This window comes from Pezoporus occidentalis, unplaced genomic scaffold (assembly GCF_034315485.1).
Source record: "Pezoporus occidentalis ecotype Australia unplaced genomic scaffold, CSIRO_AGI_Poc_V1 ctg156, whole genome shotgun sequence".
In the NCBI taxonomy this organism is placed as follows: domain Eukaryota; kingdom Metazoa; phylum Chordata; class Aves; order Psittaciformes; family Psittacidae; genus Pezoporus; species Pezoporus occidentalis.
Window position 1 is genome coordinate 1 of NW_026913383.1, and position 19,649 is coordinate 19,649.

The window sequence follows — 19,649 nt, forward strand, 5'->3', positions numbered from 1 at the left end:
GAGTACTTGTTCTCAGTGTATTGGCTGTCCCAAGTCCTGTAAGATTTCTGAAACACTGACTGGCTTCAGATTTTTTTTTTCACGTCTGGAAAATGTGTTTATGGGATAAAAATACAGGATTATATAAAACGTGTCATATGTATAATTTACTGATCAGTGAAAATGGTCGTATAGTATTTATGTTACTGCGGAATGTATCAATAATATGGTAGAAAGTCTTGGTTTGGACTTCCAGATTGCCTAGGAAAAGGACAGCTTTTCAGATCTTTGCTCCAGAAATGAAGTGAGGTGGAATGGTTGAAGATTGAGTTCAGATTTTCTTTGAAGTACAAAGCAGAAGCTTTTAAAACATTCTTGGCAACAGTCTGAACAGTAGCAACTTATTTTGACTAACTGCAACTATTCCTACAGTTTCAGCTGTCAAAATTGTGGATTTAATTACAGAACTGGAATGATAGTGCTCATTGACAGGCGTAAACAAGCCTGAGCTCTAACAGAGACTTCTTTCTGAACCCATCATAGAGCGCACAGAAATTCTGTGGCAGGTTATCTTTACCTTTTCTTTACCTGTGATATAATGAGCTGTTCCACCACTTACCCCTTTGCCCCCTTATCTTTTATTTATACTTCTCAGTCACCTGGAGAACCTGTTTAAAGGCTTTTTACTCTTTAACTTCTTGCTTGTTGGTCATGCTTTTCTCCCTTTATTGTTTTTCCCTCCTCTTGTCATTAGTTTGGTACTTGCATTTTGTCATCTGTACTGCCCAGCTCTGCTTTTATAGCAAAAGATTCTTTCCTCTGTCCATGTGTAGGTCTTTGGGAAGGGGTTTTAATGGCAAATTGTTAAAGCTTTTTCACAATTCAGATCTTAGTGTGATACCTTGTATTGAGCAGTTCCTTCAGTCTCCTTTATAGTAAGAATATTGGAAAGCTCTGTTTTTCATAAGTCCACAAATGCCAGCCATTGGAAGAAAGATGCCCTGTGTCTTGCATGGCAGGTCACAAAGCTCTGCTGTTTCTTGAGGGACATTGGTCAGGAGCCCTTCACTCTTACATCTAAAGGACCTTCCAGTGGGATATGCCTTCACTCCTCATACTGTCAGGTGGCTGTAGGGAAAACAGGAGGTTTCCTTCTTCTCTGGCAAAAGATTTCTGGGTTTATGTGCTTCAACATGTCTCTGGTAGAAGTGCTAGATGGAGCTGGATACATGCTTCATCTTTGAAGATACATGTGTACATTACATGTTCTAAGCATCCCATTGAGGTGCAGTTCCTACACTCAGCCCAAACCTCTTGACTTGCATCCTGCTTGCTGATAGTGATCCTGCATGGTGTATGGTTGCTCAGGATTTCTCAGTACCTTCCTGAAATGACTGAATTTTGCTGAAAGAGCCTTCTGCTGCTAGATGTACAAGGGCAGGGGAGTTAGCTGCAGGCCTTGGATTGAAGACTTGGGGGGCATGGAAGCTGTTAAGAAAGAGTATTTGTATTAAAAGGCTTTAGCAAATTATTTTATCCCTTGCAAAGCTGTTTGGGTCAATAGAAAAATAACTGATACATGTCATAGAAAATTTCTAGCCAGAACCTTAAAGATACTGTTTAAAAGGTATTTCCAGAGGGGACCTTGAGTTGGTTCTTGATTCATTGTCATCATGGTCCTTGACTCATCTGAGTTCAGCTGCCTGTGTTACATCCCCCATATAAACAGGCTGGAGTTTTTCCCCCGCACACGGTGACATTTCTGGTGGTAGGTAAGATCAGCCCATGACCAGGGCTCGAAGATTCCTTTGAGTGGTCCTGTTGCCTCTTAGCTCATCATGATGTTGAGCCATGGTTCACAATAAAGGGTTGTCTTGGAAAAATGTACTTAGTGTGCGCAAAGTGTCACAGCAAAGCCCAGTCAACACATCAGAAATAGAGCAGTAAAAGAGGAGGTTTATTGCTGTTAAAAGGTAACCTGAAGATTTGGATCACTGGGTGTTCCTTGTTCATTTTGTTGATGTTCATAATTGATTTACCTGGTGAGGATGGCCAAGTTCTTGAATGTTTACTCATTGCTCTGCCCTCTTGTAGGTGGATGAAGTTTGAGGAGAAGGTAGAACAAGGTGGGGAGTGATGGAGCAAACATCATGTGGCCACCTTATCCCTGCACAGCTTGTTTCAGTTGTGGACATGTATAGAGAAAAGCTCGATAATGCGGGTTGTGGAGGCTTCTTTTCTCCCTCAGGTGGTGGGTAAGTAAAACCGCCTTAGCTCTTTCCCTCAGCTTTTTCCTACAAGTTTCTATTAACCCTGAGGATGGTTTTAATGAAAAAGCACTGCTTTTTCAATAAAAGAGGAAACATAAATAAGTAATTCTCCAAGGAGTAACAGGGACAACTAGAAAGTACATGGAGAATGATGACAAATGTAAGGAGCTCTCAGTTCAGGAAGAAGAGTAAAAGTCAACTTCAGTGCTAACCAATGCTTACTTTGAACTGCTTTCGGTGATTTTATAGAATCATTTGGATCCTGAAGTAGATATCCTAAGATCTCATTAGGTGTGTGTGAAAGGAATAGCACACACTGACTGAATTTACGTTCCATATGTTTCCTTATTAGAAACATATGAGAAAGGCCACCTCTCTCAGGACAGGGATACCTGGCAAGTGCAGGACAACTGCAGTTTCAGCCATATAATCAACACATAGGCTGCTTTGGATGAGGTCCCGGGGTGGTAGCCCACTGGAGGCTCTGTTTGGGTTGGGGCCCTCCCTGCAGTGAAGGAGGGTGACGAGCAGCCACAGTACCTGCTGCTGCTTCACCCTACTGAAAGAGATGGCAGCTTTTTTTCAGTCGAAGAGCTGTGGCCTGGGATGACTCTTGGTGACATTGCTGAAAGCTGTTCCATATTCCTGGTGATGTACAAGAAGGAAAGAAACGGGGAAATGTCTTTTAAAAGTGCGCCGTCTAGTGGAGGTGCATATGGCCAAAACATAGAATTTAGAAACCATCATGTGAAGAGGTTTTTAAAACAAAATGGAATAAACTGCCCACAGCACTCAATGCTTAGAATTATAATCTCAGGAAGCAGGCTCAAAAGTATTTTAGCATGAAATTATCCAGTGTCAGGTGTTGCACTAGTTTGTAAGGCATAGAATTACAAAAGCTGCCTCTGCTGTTCTCTGCACGCTTTGAACTTAGTTGTGTAGGTGCTTATGGTGGCATTGATCTTCCTTTATTTGTGTGCCTGTGTATCCACATGCACAGCTTTGCAAAGGTTAGAAATACAAGAACCCCCCCACCCCCCTCCCCTGAAAAAAAAACCCTCCCTTCTGAAATACATCCAGCTTCAGCACAAGATTTCAAATGATGTCAGTGGTCCAAAACTTTAACCCTCAAACATTAAATTTCTTTTTGAAGTCATTTTGAGGTGTCACCTTCAATATCTTTCTACAACACTCAAATCTAATTTCCAGGTGATCTCAGTGGCTGCTGTTGCTGTAACACTGCTCCGAGTGTGGTAGTTTTGGTGGGCCAGAGCCTTAGTCAGACAGATGGGGATCTTCAAGAAGCCTGCAGACTTGGTTTCCAGAATTATTTAATCATCATGACTTGGTTGATGTCCTGTAGTGACACACAGGAAACAAAAACTGCAAGAGCTCTCTTTGTTGATTTGTGTTCTATCAGAAACATGGAAGAAATACTTGCTGGATGGAGAGGTTAAACGGAATGAAGAAAGACATGTTGTTCTGAAGGAAGTATTCCAAAAATACCAATAAAAAATGACTTACAGAAAATTGTCGATTTAGAGAAATAAACCACTTGCCAAACATTTTGTGTAACAATACCTATGTGCATATAATCATTAGTTTCTGAGTCTGGGTGGAAGAATTAGGCTTTCCCCACCTGTGATCTGAAGAGGCATTAGTTCTTGGGGAGTGCAGAAAGGATGACATCCTGACTTACTGAGGAAGCAAATGCGATGTGTCTTCTGCCTCCCTTTCCCTGTAACTTTTATTATTAGCACAGATGAAAGTTACCAGTAGACAAATTGGAGCTGCCACTTGCCGTTGGGGAACAGCAAGTCGACTGAAGTAATCAAGAGAACATCTTAATGGGAGATGTACTGCGCAATAGAGATTCATAATAAATTTGGCTACCTTATTTTTTGTTTCTACATTGGGATAAGGGAACAGAAAGGAGAGAATTGATGGGAAGAGAGTGGGTTTGCAGGGGCCTGGAAGCCTTTTTCCCTCATGATTCAGTTCAAGGCAAAGCTACATAATGCATGCTGTGACAAGTGGAGCAAGTTCTAACTTTTGTAGTTGCCATTATTTTACATCAGTTCTGAGAGTGGTTTAATTAGTTCCTCATTTCCAAGTTGTGTTTGTTGGGAAGTGTGTTTATGAAATCAAGGGGTGAAACTGGAAAAGACAGGTAAGTTTTGGCACATGGATCTGTCCAGGTCGGGAATAAATATTGAGATGTCTCAAGAAGAGCTGGTGTGATGATGGGGTTGTGTTGATCACAATGTGGGTAAGAGGCTGCTAGCAAGAGGTAGTGAAGTCATCAGCTGCTTCCTCTGGGAAGAAGGGTAATTATCTCCTAGAAATATCCAGCCTTGGACATCTAATAAACAAAGCAAACAAATGTAATCTGGAAAAATTCTTTCTTATGAGCCACTTGGAATCACGATATACATGCTGTGTGTTACTGCCACATCCCGCAACCTCAACACAACAGAAGCCAAGCAGTTAAATAAATTAGATACTCCAAAAGGGGGATCCCCAGCTTTTCCTCTTGCTGCTGTTATTACAAGCCAAGTTTAAGACCCTACCTACCTTTCTGAAAGCTGTGGGCCCTGATTTTAGTCTGTCTACTCCAGAACTGGAAATTTGGAAGACCACTAGAACAGTCTGCAGAAAACGAAAGGATACCTTCAGCAGTTGCCTTTCTCTACAGCTGCATAATGTAGCTCTTCTGAATAAAACACATTGAAACTGCATTTAAAAAATGAAATAGAATTAGTATTTTCTACCCTTGCTCAAAGCTTTATGGAAGCCACACTTAGTTCCTTCTTGGTCATTAGCAATGCCAGGACTTAGCCTTTCTATGGTAAGGCTTGAACAAGTGGAAATCCATCTCTTCCATGCTGTCTCGCTATACAGGGTGGAACGGCAGCTCGCCCAAACCCATGGGCTGGTCTGAGTGGGATATCCAGGGTGGGACACCCAGTTCTGAGAGTAGCCCACCAGTATTCCCATCTTCACAAGCCAATGAACCTGTCCAAATCGGTGTAACTCTGCTGGAGATGTTTAATCTCTCGCACTCTGTAGCCCATAGGTGATAGAAACTGGCAGGAGCTTTGCTTTGCCTCACTGAGCTGCATGACACCAGTTATTCAAGTGCTTCTCTGATTCTTCATTTGGTATTATTGGCTCAGATTTGCAAAGCAGCCATGTGCATCTCTGTGTCATGTTTCAATCTTTCCTTTTCATTTATGGGTACGTGATAAGCTTGTCAAAGTTTTCCCAGAGCTAGCAGTGTCTGTGCAACCTTTAAAAGCTAGGTAAGTGCATCATACAAGACAAAGGAGCTCTGGGTTTTGGTAATGGGCTTCAGGATTACAATAACCTGGGTTGATTTTGTTTTTTTTTTTTTTTTTTTGGGTCCAGCTTTGCCTTTTCCAAATAGAAATACTTATTAAATACTCATATCAAGGAGGGTGTTATGAACAAAGTAATGTCTTCACCACATAGCAGATACTATGTATGTGAGCAAGTTTGATCACTTCTGTCCTGTTTTGTCAATGTGTTTACCTCCTGCATATAGATTCCTGTCAAGCATTCAGTCAGAATTTGTAGATGTTTCTAAGTCTGGCTTGCTAATAGTTAATTAGGAGAATGGTTACTAATACATGTAGCTTTAATGAGTCTTCTGAATTGCATTCCTCACTCTGTGAGTAAACACATTGGTAAGAACTTTGTAGAGGTAAGTGGGGTCTTAAACCTGGCTTGTAATAACAGCAGCAAGAGGAAAAGCTGGGGATCCTCCTTTTGGAGTATCTAACTTACTTAACTGTGCTTGGCTTCTGCTGTGTTGAGGTTGCGGGATGTGGCAGTAACATGCAGCAGGTATATCATGATTCCAAGTGGCTCATAAGAAAGGATGCTTTAAGTCTACCTCCACAAATGCTAAGTATATTGTAAAGAAAACCCAACTCTGAGGGTCCAGATTGGTTTCTTCCCACTCCTTGTTTTTGACCTTCATTTTGATGTAAATATCAAAGCTTAAGTTCAATCAATGTTATCTCAAAACATAGCAAAAGTTGTGAAATGCCTCAGGGCCATTTTTTTCTTAAATGTTTTCTGTCTTCCCGGGTATGTTGATGGTCAGAAGCTCTGTGAGAACAGCTCCTGTTTCTGTGCTTCTAGTTCCTGCAAGCTTGGGTGGGAAATGGGAAAATTGGAGAGTAATTAAAAAAATGCATAGTGAATGCTGTGGTTTATGATACTGTATCTATCCCTGAATTATTATATTATTATTATTACTACTATTATTGTATTTTTATTCTTGTACAGTTATAGCGATTTAGAGGTTTCTTCAGTTTTAACTATGGGATTGTAAAATTGAATTCTGAAATCACAGGGCTTTTTTCCCAGTTCTTTAGAATTATTTCCATGTGTTCTGCCAGCAGTATCTGAGAACACAAGAATGAGTAGGATACGTTATACATAAGGGAGCAAACAGCTCCTTACTAGCTGTTCTGCAGTGGTTGAATACCAGTGTGTCAGGTTTACAGACAAGCAGTTGGTCTTTGAAGAAGAAACATTGGTAAGCAGCTTCAGCTCTGTGACTCTGGGAGTGTTCATATCTGGGTTATCTGGCATCAGGAGTCAGTAACTTTTGGCCTGTCGGTGTGGTCCACGTTGTTTCAACCAGTAAAGTTTATAAACTTACTTGAAGAAAGGTAAATTTTTAGTGTTGCTGTTCCAAAGGACCAGAGCTGCCAAGACACCCTCGCCATTGAATCTGTAATGATGAGGAACATAGGGTAGATGCCATCTATGTAGGAGAGCTGAGGTGATGGATTTGCAGGTCTGAGTACCATAAGGATGCCAGCCTCGTGGAAGGACCTATGTGTGAGTGGGTCCTGGGTGACCCAGCAGCATCAGTGTCAGCAGCTGGTTACTGCTTTGCTGCTTCTCCCACAGGAAAGAATTATGGAAAATCCATAGACTCTTTGGCTGTACCTCAGAAATCATGATGGGTTAGCATCTTGAATCTCCCATGTGCCATGTGAAGTCACAGAAAGCATCCTCTCAGGGTCTTAAATTCCCCGAATCAATCTCCCTGGTGCAAGGAAATGTGTTGCTGTAGCTTAAGCCTCTGTTCCCCTGACTGGATTGAAATAGGTGCTTTAATTGGTGTTGACATTGCTCTTAAAGGCAGTCCAGCCATGGCTTACAGAAACCTGATGTTATGTTCTGTATTTCTTACACTTAACTCAGAGATCTGTTTCAGTTCTGTTTTCATAGAGGTTTATCCAGTTTCTTTTATCCAGTTTATCCAGTTTGATTTTTTAACCAAACCGGTGTTTGGTTATGAAGTTACAAGTTGGTTTTGAAAAATTTGTTTCATGCATATTTACAGTCCATCTGTTTATGAATGAAGGACAGACTGAAGAGACAGCATATTATAGATGAGTCATAAACTGGTTCTTAATTATTTCAGTTTGGAGGCAGTATCTAGTGGCTTGCTTGCTCCTGTTGGCTTGCATACAGTCTGGCAGCTGGAGGTGTAGGCACCTGGTCTTCCTTTGAATCATCTCTTGACAAAGCTGGCGGACTTTTGGGTACTGCTCATTAGGAGCTGCTCAGTCTCCCATAATCCTGCCTCCAGGAACTGATAACTGACAAATATTTAATGAAAGATTAAACAACAAATGATCTTCATGTTCTGGTAATTTTTCTGCCAGACAAAAATCAGTATACCAAAGGCTGCCAGTCCCACCATCTTTCTCATTTTAGAAGTAGTTTAGGATCACAAAATTTTTACATGTTTACATTACTGGTTATCTTTTCACTCCTGCTCTGAGGAAGGTACTACAATATGCTCATTTTACAGTTGAAGGAAGTGTGGCAGAGTATGTGCTTCAGGGCACACATGAAGAGTGGTGTAGGCTCAGTCATTCCAACTGTCACAGGTAGTGCTACTTCATCTTCACAGGGTATAAACCACAACTTACACAAAAGGAAAAAAAACCCAAACAAAACACAATAGCCCAGTAGCTCCTTTGTTGGGACAGGATTTTCAGAACTTGAATTTTGGAACCTGAATTTTGGAATTTTGGTACTACATGCCATCTACATCTTACCCTCTTACTGTAAAGCTTCAGGTTTTGTTTTTGTTCTTGTATGTTTGCTTTGATTTTTATTTATTTATTTTATTAGGGGACAGCTGTGTTTGGCTTTGAAGAAAGGCTGAATATGTGGTCACAAGTTCCTGCCTTGGGGCTCACCAGGAGCTATTAACCAAGAAATGTACTAATAAAGAAAAACAGTACTGTTTGTGCAAAACCCAAATGTTCTTCTCATCTCTAACATGCTTTTAAAGTTACTTTTATCTTATCATCCTCACTTTCTAGTTGTTTTGTTTTTATGGACAGTATTTAGCAGGCAGCTCCTATAGTTTCTGGAACATGGTAAGTGTTTTTGTCCAGGACATTTTCAAACCTGATTGACATGTGTCCTAACATGAGGCAGCTCACTATTGGCATCTTAGAGATCCATATTGACTGTCACGTATATATGCATATAGGTCACCCATGCATAGAGTAAATGGAGGGAAATTGAAGGAATGGAATGGAAACTGTAAGCTATGGGGTGATAAATACATGAAGAGCCTCTTGAGTAATCTTGTGTGGTTTCTGATGTTAGCAGAATCCTGAGATGAATTTAGTGTCTTGCTTGGTTTTGCTGGTTTTCTAGTCTCTCTGAAGCAGGGCTCCTTTATAAATAACAAGAGAAAGCCAATGGTGTTTCATAGAGAAATCAAATTTAGACACTAAAATGATAACTGTAAACATTTACAACACATATTCTGTCATTGTCACAGACAGGTGTATATAATGGTGTTTCATGGATGTAGCTCAAATAGGAATTCTGAGCTTATTCAATATAATTGGCTATATTTCCTGGCTGTAACACTATAGTAATTGGATGTTACAATCTTGGGTTTTAAAATACTGTTAGTATATAAATTGAAGCATAAACCAAGAAAATATGTTAAAGCAGTACATATTTAAGCAAGCAAGTTAGGAAGATCATGAATATATATTATGCACTGCAGACTAACGGGATGATCTATTTTCATGGCAATTTTTAAGACTAAGAATTAAAAATTCCATACAGTGACAGTCGTTAGTAAGAAAGGAGGAATAACCTCAGTCAGTGACATTCAAGAAAAGAGGGCACTGAACAAAATTGCTCCTGAAAAATAATCCATGGTCTTCAGTAATAAAATATGTTATCCTTTGCAAATTGCTCTGCAGATTACTCTAAAATCTGTAAGCAGAACTGGAGTGACAATGTCCAACCGTATTTGCTTTGACCCAGAGGAGGAAGAGTTCTGGTCTGAATGAAAAAGACAAAATAACAGCATATTTTGTGTATTGGCCAAAGATAGCAGGCTTGAACTCAGTCCAGCAAATAATATTTCTATAAAATATCTATTTTTCATATTGTGCAGCATAGTAGTAATAAGAAATAATTTGTGATCATGTTGAAGGATGTTGCATATTTACTATAGTTAGTCTGAAGGAGTTTTAAGCATGTAAACAGAGGTTAAAGGTCTAGACCAAAAAGGCAGTATCTGCCTGGATTGAAAGGTAGGGAGAAGAACTTCTGACATTTAAGTATGGGTGGAATCTATAAAACAGCGAAGACCTCCAGTCAGAATTACCTTTGTAACATTGTTATGTTATATGAATATTTTGTAGTACTGTTAGTAAAATATGCTGCCCTCGCAAAAATCAAGTGCACTATGGCTTAGCTGTGATTTCTAGGTGCACGTGACAGTATAGGACTGGCTATGTGACTCTGTTATGCTGGAACCTGAATGACTCTAGGCAGCCTCTTGCACCTCACATGCATTTTTGCCTGAAAAAAGTCCTGTTATGGGAGCAGGACTGTTGTGGTTTAAACCCAGCCAGACAGCTCATTCACTCACTCCCCCCCACTTTTCATCCCTCTTTCTTTCCTTCCCCCCTCCACCCCTTCCCCGCTCCCAGACGGATAGGGAGGAGAATCAAAAGAATGCAACTCCCACAGGCTGAGACAAGACCAGTCCAGCAACCAATGTGCAACACAAATCACCACTGCTACCGCCAACAGCAACAACGATAAGAGAGAATAACAAGGGAAGAGAATATGATACCGCCTGCCGAAAAATGAGTCTGACCCAGAAGACCCTGTGTCCTTCCGGGTAACTCCCAGTTACCCCCCTAGGCATGACGTGCTGTGGTATGGAATACCTCTTTGGCTAGCTTGGGTCAGGTGTCCTGTCTCTGCTTCCTCCCGGCTTCCCCTCCTCCCTGGCAGAGCATGAGACTCACAAAGTCCTTGGTCAGGGTAAACATTACTTAGCAACAACTAAAAACATCAGTGTTATCAGCACTGTTGCCAGGCTGAAAGTCAAAACACAATGCTGCACCAGCTACCAAGAAGGAGAAAAATTGACTGCTACTGCTAAACCCAGGACAAGGACTGAACCTGTATGTTGTTGCACATTGCTACCTAGTACTAAATTTGGCTCAAGGAAACATGCTAGACAGTTTTGGTTGATAGTCTATCAGATATCCACATCTTTTGCTGAACTTGGCTAGTTGGTCAAATCTCATCTATGTTGCTATAGTATATGAATTGAGAAGTAAAAGAAGTTTATTTTTCCGGTGCCATTCACAATTGATCTTCCAGTAGTTCTTTTTATAGTTCGGTCATAATAACAGCTAGAGTTAAGTTCCAAGTAAGTTAGGGGTTATAGGATTACAATTAGAGGTGTTTTCTTCATGTCAGATTCTCCGTAGTGGCAACGAAAACACTCACTAGGTTTCAGGCTAAAACGTGTTAAAAGACTAAAAGTAATTACTCCTGTGTGAATACACAGTTCTTTCTTCTGACAGTAAATTTATTTCAGTTAGGCTTTAAAGAAGTCTAAGGGCATTGAGAATTATATTAAACATATTCCATGTGTGCAAGAGTGAAACAGAAATTTGAAATATATTAATTTCAGCCTCAGATGGGATATAACTCTTAGTATTTCCACTTGTATCCTGGATAATATCTCATAAGTCTATAAAATTTCTTATTCTAAATGCAGGTGTTTTCTTAGAGCATTCTTGAAGGCAAAGATACCAGTCCTTTCCCCTTGGAAATCTAGAATAATAACTCATTATACAGAACAATAAATCAGTTATATCCTGGAAATGTTACTTTTTGAAGAAGGGGAAAAAGCTTACAAAATACAGATTTAATATCACTTTCCAGAGTAATGCAAAAACTTGATTGAACACATGGCTGCATTGTCTTAGCATGTTTAAAAGTGACAGTCATGCATTGAACCCAGTCCTGTCACTCAGCCCAGCCTGAATAGGTAATAACTGGTTAACAGAGTCCCTCATGTACTTTGGCTCATCTCTGCTAAAATTATTCTGGTTTACTCAGGTGTTTTTTTCCTCCCAGTGGATTGCTTTTTGAAAACATAATGCTGTTAATATTTCTGCAGTTAGGTGCGTTTCAGAGAAATGCACTCTACATTGTACTGGGCAGCATAACGATGCTCAGAAATGTATCTGTGTACAGTATTTCATTGTATATATTCAGATGATATTTTGAAATATAGGTCTTAATGAAATAATTTACTTGGTTGCAGTAATACAGGCGTAAGCATACAAAATGAAACTCCTAAAAACTTCAGGGTAAACCAAATTCTTATGTGTGTATTACCTAGAAATAAAGGATACTAATTATAACGACAACCAATACTTACAACACACATCTAATTTATTTTTTCCTGTTTCACTTCAATACATTTGGGAAGATCTGTGATGGAACATGCCTGCCACTTTCACTGATAATGAGACTCAATGAAGCATCTGGCAGGATCGCTTAAAGTGTGATTTCCTGCTGGAATATGATCTGGAGGCCAAAGGGGAGGTAAGAACTTTATTAATCTTATATGGAAGTAGGGGAGAGAGATCACATCATAAAACATTCTGACAGTGTCAGCTATATATGCAAAGACTGGGGTAGCATTCTAAAATCTTTCTGTGCCTGACCAACAAGTCTTTCCATTTTAAAAAAGTGAAAAAAACCCCTTTTCAAGTCTGTCCTTTTGTCAGAATTTAAAGAACTTAGTTTATTTTAAGGAATGTTCACAAAACCAGCATAAAATCAAACTCTATCACTAGTTTAAGGAATCTTGGAAATGTTACATGAAGGACTGTGGTTTTTAGTGGGTTTTGTTTGGTTTTGTTTTGTTTTTAATGGCAACTGAGTTTAGATCCATCTATGCAAAAATAAGTAGGAACAAGACATGAAAAGTTTCTATGTATGCCTCCTCCCTGCAAACACAGTAATCAGAGCTCTTTCCTAGAGCAGAGGGTTTGAATTTCTTGTTCTCTGGTTTGGAGCCAGGACGAAAGGAGAAAATAATACTGATTGTGTATCCTGAAAAGCTGGTAACTCAGATCAGTCATAGAAGAACAAAAATCAATGTTTCAGTTTATCCAGAAGAATTCAAACATGGAGTTCCTCTGTCAAAAGCAAATGCTTTAACCATTAAGTTACCAAGTATTGCAAAGTGGGAAAAATACTTTGTATTCTGTCTCTTATTTTTTATGAGTAGGGGCTGATGGGGACATAGACACAGCTCTAGAAGAGAGCCAGTAGCTGTGAATGCTGAATAAAGACAGGCCTCTAACAGCTTATGGTTGGCAAATATTAGATCCTCTCCTGTTTTTTTGTTTGTTTTTTTTTTGTTTGTTTTTTTTTGTTTGTTTTTTTTTTCTTTGTGGGTTTTTGGTGCTTGTTTGGTTTTTTTTGTTTTTTTTTTTTTGTCATCTTTTATTGGTGGCATAAGTGTCAATCCATTAAATTTGCTGGTTTGAATGCCTAAAGTCCCTGCATTTTATGTGTGTGGGCACCTTCTCTCAAGAAAGTAAATTTTATTGCAACACATACATCCATGTTGGAAATAAGCCAATTTATTTTTTTTCTAGTCTAAAAACAACTGCATTTTCACAAGAAGATAAAACGCCAGGGTTCTTTGTGCTCATTTGCAAAAACCAAAAATGAGGTTTTTTAAAAATTCAAATGTGAGAATTTTTGTAGGGCTCTACTAGAAAGTATAACTAAAAGAACGTGGAAAGTTTTAAGCCCTGGTGCCATCTGATCGGAGAGACTAATATTTCAGATTTTGCTGCCAAATCCTAATCTAATAAAGGCAGATACATTTCCTTTAGTAAAAGTTTCCAGTCATGCTTTAACTAAAGCAGTGGAGGAGACTGTGATCTACCTAGGAAAACAAAGTAGTTCTTAATATGAAAAATATTTATTACTTTATAGCAAAACGTTAGGTTCAGACCTGATGCTGTTTTATTAGTTGCTGATTAGAGTTGCATTTATTTGTGGGAGTCACTAAAAGCTTACTGGACTGAGAAAAAATACCTAGGCGTAGCTGAAATGAGAATTCGGAAGCATGACAGCTTAGCTTTCCACTGGAAGTCTGATTTTAAATCATTATAGATCAAAATTATTTCATGTCCTTTTCATGTGGAATAGGATCATTTGGAAATAATGTGAAATCACTTCATCAGAAAAAAACCCAATGACATACTGTCTTTCTGAGACCACCAAATTAGTGAAGTAAACCAAATCATTTTTCCTCTAGGTTTTCCTGGTACCTAGTTCACAGAAATGTTTTGTGGGTAAATTTCTTTTAATTGTATTAAATATGAAAAATTATGCATAGATATTAATACACAATAGTAATTATATATAAAGACTATGATAACTTCTTGATCTTTTTTATTTTAGTATTTTTTTATTGCCTTTGTTACTTAGAGTTACTCACGATTAAATTTCAGATTTTGGGCCATATCTTCACTTACTTTACGTTTGAGCTTTCTGAAGTGGTCACACACAGATTTCACAAATATGTTGCCTGCGCAAAGACCATGAAGGCACTCGAGGATAAACATATGCAATGGCAATTAGGTAATCAGATGCCTGTAAGTTGCGCTATTACATCAGGAACACAGCAGAGAAAATGGGTTTTAGTTTCTTCCCTGACACGACCTGTTCTCCCTCCATCTTCCTCTCCACTTTCGCCTCTCTGGTTTCTGCTAGTGTCCACGAGATGGCACTACGCCATAGCAGGGGTTTAGGATACTAGGTCTAAAGTTCCCGTTTTACAGCATGCCAATATCCATTTTTAAACTCCAGAGATTTGTTCAAACTGTATTTACCTTATGGCACAAATACCCTGCGTTTCAGGCTGTCATCAGATGGGAATTGCCGGTGATTCCTGCTAGGAGGCTTGGGGGAATTCCAGTATAGAAAGGGATCAAGTTACTAAAATGTTTGGGAAACATGTTTAGCCTAAACTCCCTTCATTAAAGGAAAACGTTAGGTGAAGGATCCTGTTAGGAAGTAGCAAGAATGTCTCTGAGGAGCACAATCAATTAAACAGGGCTTTAAAATATTTAATTCATATGTTCTTGGTCTATCTTGAAACTCCTATATGTAAGACAAAAGTTGTTTTTTTGATTAAATAAAAAAATAAATAATTTAGGAGGTGTATCCTTCAAGTAATTTTTATCACGACTACCAGAGAGGAAATGCCTTATCAAGCCACAGCCACCTGAGGCCCACTGGGCTATTAAGGCTAGGTTAATTGGTTCTGGGGCAGGGCAAATTAAGCAGTAAAGAGTGTATAAGGTCAGCACCCTCAGTCCCCACAAATGAGACAGAAAGAGAAAAATCCTTCCTGCCATGGAGTTGCTATGCAGCTTTGCAGAGAGGAGAGCTCTTGCTTTCTGGAAGAGGAAGCAACCTTTGCAGCTGTGAAACCTGAGAGAACAATGGAGATTGTGTCGACCAGCAGTTAAAGGGGGGGGGGGGGGGGCTGCTTTCTGTTCACCGGGGCTTGATGCCAGAGAGGTCCCACAGCAGCAGTCTTTTCTGTGTAATAAATTCCAAACTTCTCTTGACCTTACTGCTGCAATCCAGGCTGAAATGCATCCAAAACATTGACAGGAGGTACCCCATATCTTTAAAACTGTGAATACATCCTGAATGCCAACAGAACTGTTCTGGACAAGACCAAAACACAACTGAAAGAAATTTCCTCCTGTTTCCAGACTGCATTTGAGCTAAGCTTTTTATTCCTGCCTGAGCCGTGCACTGGGAGAACATGTCACACCACTCATGGTGTCACTTCAGGTTCGTGTGATAGAAATAGCTGTCATTTTTCTGTATTAAATTGTAAGGGTCTTTTTTTTTTCTTTTGCTTTGTATTATTTAAGTAGTTTAACTTTTTTTTTTTTTGGTTGGTTGATTGATTGGTTTGGGATGTTGGGTTTTTTTTTGGTTTCTTTTTTTTTTTTTATTTTGGGGGATTGATGAAGGGGAAAAATAACTTTCAAACTTTTACTTGGAAAGTCTGAAGACTTCACTTTTTGCTCTATGGAAATATATTATCCTTTGCTCTTCTCCATCCAACTTGCTGTTGTAAAAGTAGTTGTTGTCAAAAGTGTTATCAATCACATGCGGGTAGGCCTTTGGGTATCCTGCACAGGCTTGTCTTTACATAAGCACTAGTATACTCCATACTAACTGGCCAGAGAGGGTGGTTCCACCTTCTCAGAGCAAAACTTCCAATATTTCTGAGCCCATTCCCTTCCAGAATCTTTATCTAGGATTGCTGTCACACACAGAGTCCTTTTTTAAGTCAGGCTGTACAGATGAATGGCTTGGCTGCAAAACACCAGCATTCCATCCCAACACATCTGTGTGTTATGGCATTTATACAGGTAGGTATCTATGATGTGCTTGCGTATATCCATTAAGTTGTTGCAACCTTGTTCTGTTATGCACTAGCGCTAAAGGAGAAACAGTAATTTCAAAATGCATACTTCATCTCCAAAAGGTTTTACTTACCTAAAATATATATAGCAAGTTTGCTCTTTTGGTTTCATTTTTTTTTAGGTGAAAATCAGCTGCAAACGTAGAGAAAGTGAAACCTTAATTAAATACCAGACTGAAGCAATCTTGAAGGCTGTTGTTATTTGTACTTCACTATCACTTTGAAGCATATGTTTAATTTAAGGTCATTAAACCTTACTCCAGGTTTTATGGAGATCATGTCTGTTACAGACCCTTCTTCTCCACTTTGTTATGAAACTACCTCTATCCATACATGCTAAGGCCATAGTTCTTTCAACTTTATGGGTATGCCTGAAATCTAGCCACATGAACATTCTCATTGATTTTTTATATCGCGTGCAAGAACTTAGGCATGAGTATAACTTGCAAGAATTGGAACTGAATTATTACTCTGTCCTCAGAGGATTAAACCCATAGATATGTCTACTTCTTGCCAAATGAGACTTAAGACCCAGATTTGCACCATCAGTTTTCTATATATCCCAAGACCAAATACATTTGAACAATACAGTAAAATAATATTGTTCCTTGTAACATTTGACAGTGGACCTTCATAGTAAGTAGCCCACAACTGTTGGATTAATCTATGTCAGGATTTATAATTTAGGTTTTAAATTATTCACCAGGATGGCCTGTATATTTTTTATACATATATATGTGTGTGTGTGTGTGAGTGTATAGCCTTGGATTGTAGCCAAGACTGTGTAAGAAATATTGCTTGTGTAGAAGCTTTGAGTGGCCTCCTTCACAGTCATCATCGTGCAGGCTTTTTCCCTGTTTAATATCTACTACCTCTCAATACTACCTATTTCCTTTAGGTAACTGTATTTCTGGCTCATGTTACACCAGAAAATATTCCCTCCACTGCCTGTCATCTACTAGGATTCATTTTAAATGAGGTAGTCGCTATCCTTATCTAATGAATGATATTGCTTTGGAGTTTAAGGATTGGGAGGATTTACAGATCAGCTGTCTGAACATAATACAAGATTTTCAGCAGTGAAGTAAGCATTCGAAATTCAAATTTTATAAATGGGTTCTTTAAAACTGTTTTATTTTTAATCACACCAAAAAAGAACTTTATTACACCAATGGTGGTAAGACTTTTGGGTGCTGTCTGTATTCATACCACACCAGGTTCTTTAAAACTATTTGATTTTTAATCACACCAAAAAAGAACTTTATTACACCAGTGGTGGTAAGACTTTTGGATGCTGTCTGTATTCACACCAACATAAGAGAAATTATCATTACTTACTGAATAAATAATCTCTGTTCTTTCTAGTTGGATTATATTTAAATCCTAGAAAATTTTGACAAAAGAGGAAGATGAAAGCTAAGGTCAGTGATAGATTTAGTCTTGAAATAGTTGAAATGTGGCTTGTGGGATAAATGGTATTTTATATTGACTGCATGTTAGTTCTGCATAAGATGTGAGCATGACAATATCAAAGAAGAAGACCATAATTTACTTGTTTTTATAAACCCCTTCCATATGAAGACAGGCTGAGAAAGTTGGGGCTGTTCAGCCTGGAGAAAAGAAGCTGTGTAGTGACCTCATAGCAGCCTTCCAGTATCTGAAGGGGGCCTATAAGGATGCTGGGGAAGGACTCTTCATTAGGGACTGTAGTGACAGGACAAGGGGTAATGGGTTAAAACTTAAACAGGGGAAGTTTAGATTGGATATAAGGAAGAAGTTCTTTCCTGTGAGGGTGGTGAGGCACTGGAATGGGTTGCCCAGGGAAGTTGTGAATGCTCCATCCCTGGTGGTGTTCAAGGCCAGGTTGGACAGAGCCTTGAGTGACATGGTTTAGTCTGAGATGTCCCTGCCCATGGCAGGGGGTTGTAACTTGATGATCTTAAGGTCCTTTCCAACCCTAACCATTCTATGATTCTGTGATTCTATGACTCTAAGTTGCTGGGTTACTCATGCAAGGGAGGCATTATTTTGTAACTCTGGGTGCTTTTCACACAGCTGAATTTAAGGCACTCCAAAGGAAGTGCCTCTGTTGGGCAAAGAGGTTTCTACCACTCAAAGGCCAATCAGAGGAAAAATTCATCACAGGTAACTGAATTACTCTCCAGATGACACCTTCTTACCCTGCTTCCTACTTTATTGTATAAACAGAAAAAAAAAAAAGACAGGAATTAAATTCAAATCAGGATAAATATATAAGCCTGTAGTATGCCGAATGCACAACTGGGCACTTAAGGCTAAAATTCTAATCCTAAAAATGCCTACTTATGTGGCACCCAAACTCTAGGCTTTCTAGCTCTCTCAAACTGCCTGAGGTGCTTAGTGATATGTCACCAGGCATGTCAGGAACTTCTTTAGATTTGGTAGTGCTGGATAGGTGATGCATGTCATGCTTTGGTGTAATCAAGGCACAGAAACTACATGTTCTGTCCGCTACAAGACACGTTCTTTTCCTCTATTTCTTTTTCAAGACCATTACTGATTATTTTAGTGGTTAAAACAAAGTTTAGAAGGCCCATTCTCATTTAAAAGTTGATACAAGCGGAGGACAATTTTAAACATTTATGATTAGAAATTAACACTGATTACAGTAGGTGGTGTACAGTAACAGAAGGAGACAACTAATTCTCACCTGAGGCAATTGTCCAGTGTAATAAGATTCTAAATCTATTTTAATTCAGAGCAAGAGAAAAATTCTAATCAGACTTGAGGAACTGGGGAATTGGCAATGCCAGCACCAGGTTGATTCCATCACTGCAGTGCAGGTTTTAAGTTTCTAGTGGAACTAAGCAAAACAAAGATTATGTTATTAGTTTTAAGAGTTTTTCTTAGCTTTATTTCTGTGAGACAATTGGAAAAAAGGCAAGAAAAAGTGTTAGCAGAGGCAAGACAAATTGTGCTAATCTGCGAAAGAGGTAGGTTGAAACTGGTGTCTTAGCAGTTCTTTTTTAAAATAGACATCCAACTACTAAAGAAATTCAGACAGGTCTAAATGAGTGTCTATAGATAGTACATTAAAAGACATGTATGGAACAGTGCTGTTGTGAGACTGGCACATAACCACAGCCTAGATTATTTCCAGAAGGTACACGCAAATAATATTTCTTGGCTCCATTTTCAAAGCACCATTTGGAAAGTTATGTGCTCTAATCCTGTAACAATAAAAGGATTTTGTTTCCAACACAAGGATTGCTTTGAAAATGTAACCATAAAGGTCTAATGCAGCAGTCAAAGTAAGCACTGACTTTTTTACCCTCTGAGAAAAGAGAATAATTTTGTAAAAATATTTGTCACTAAACTAAAAAAATGTCCTGTACCTGGGGAATCCTCTTTCTGGCTTCAGGGATATAAGATCATAACTAAATGCAGGAGAAAGAGCAATTATTGAAAGAACCCAAGTCTACTTCTTACCTGTCTGAAAATACCAGTTCCCCTTTGTGCCCCCCTAAATGTTATCATAGAAT

The 19,649-nt window shown here is 39.0% G+C and overlaps 1 long non-coding RNA gene across 1 annotated transcript; it reads left to right on the forward strand.

Annotated features, from left to right (window-relative positions):
* Positions 1–1,394: 1,394 nt before the first annotated feature.
* LOC134160071 (uncharacterized) lies at positions 1,395–4,059 on the forward strand. Its single transcript, XR_009963423.1, has 3 exons — positions 1,395–1,751; positions 2,074–2,234; positions 3,459–4,059. It is a non-coding gene; the product is annotated as an uncharacterized LOC134160071 (long non-coding RNA).
* The last annotated feature ends 15,590 nt before the right edge of the window (positions 4,060–19,649 follow it).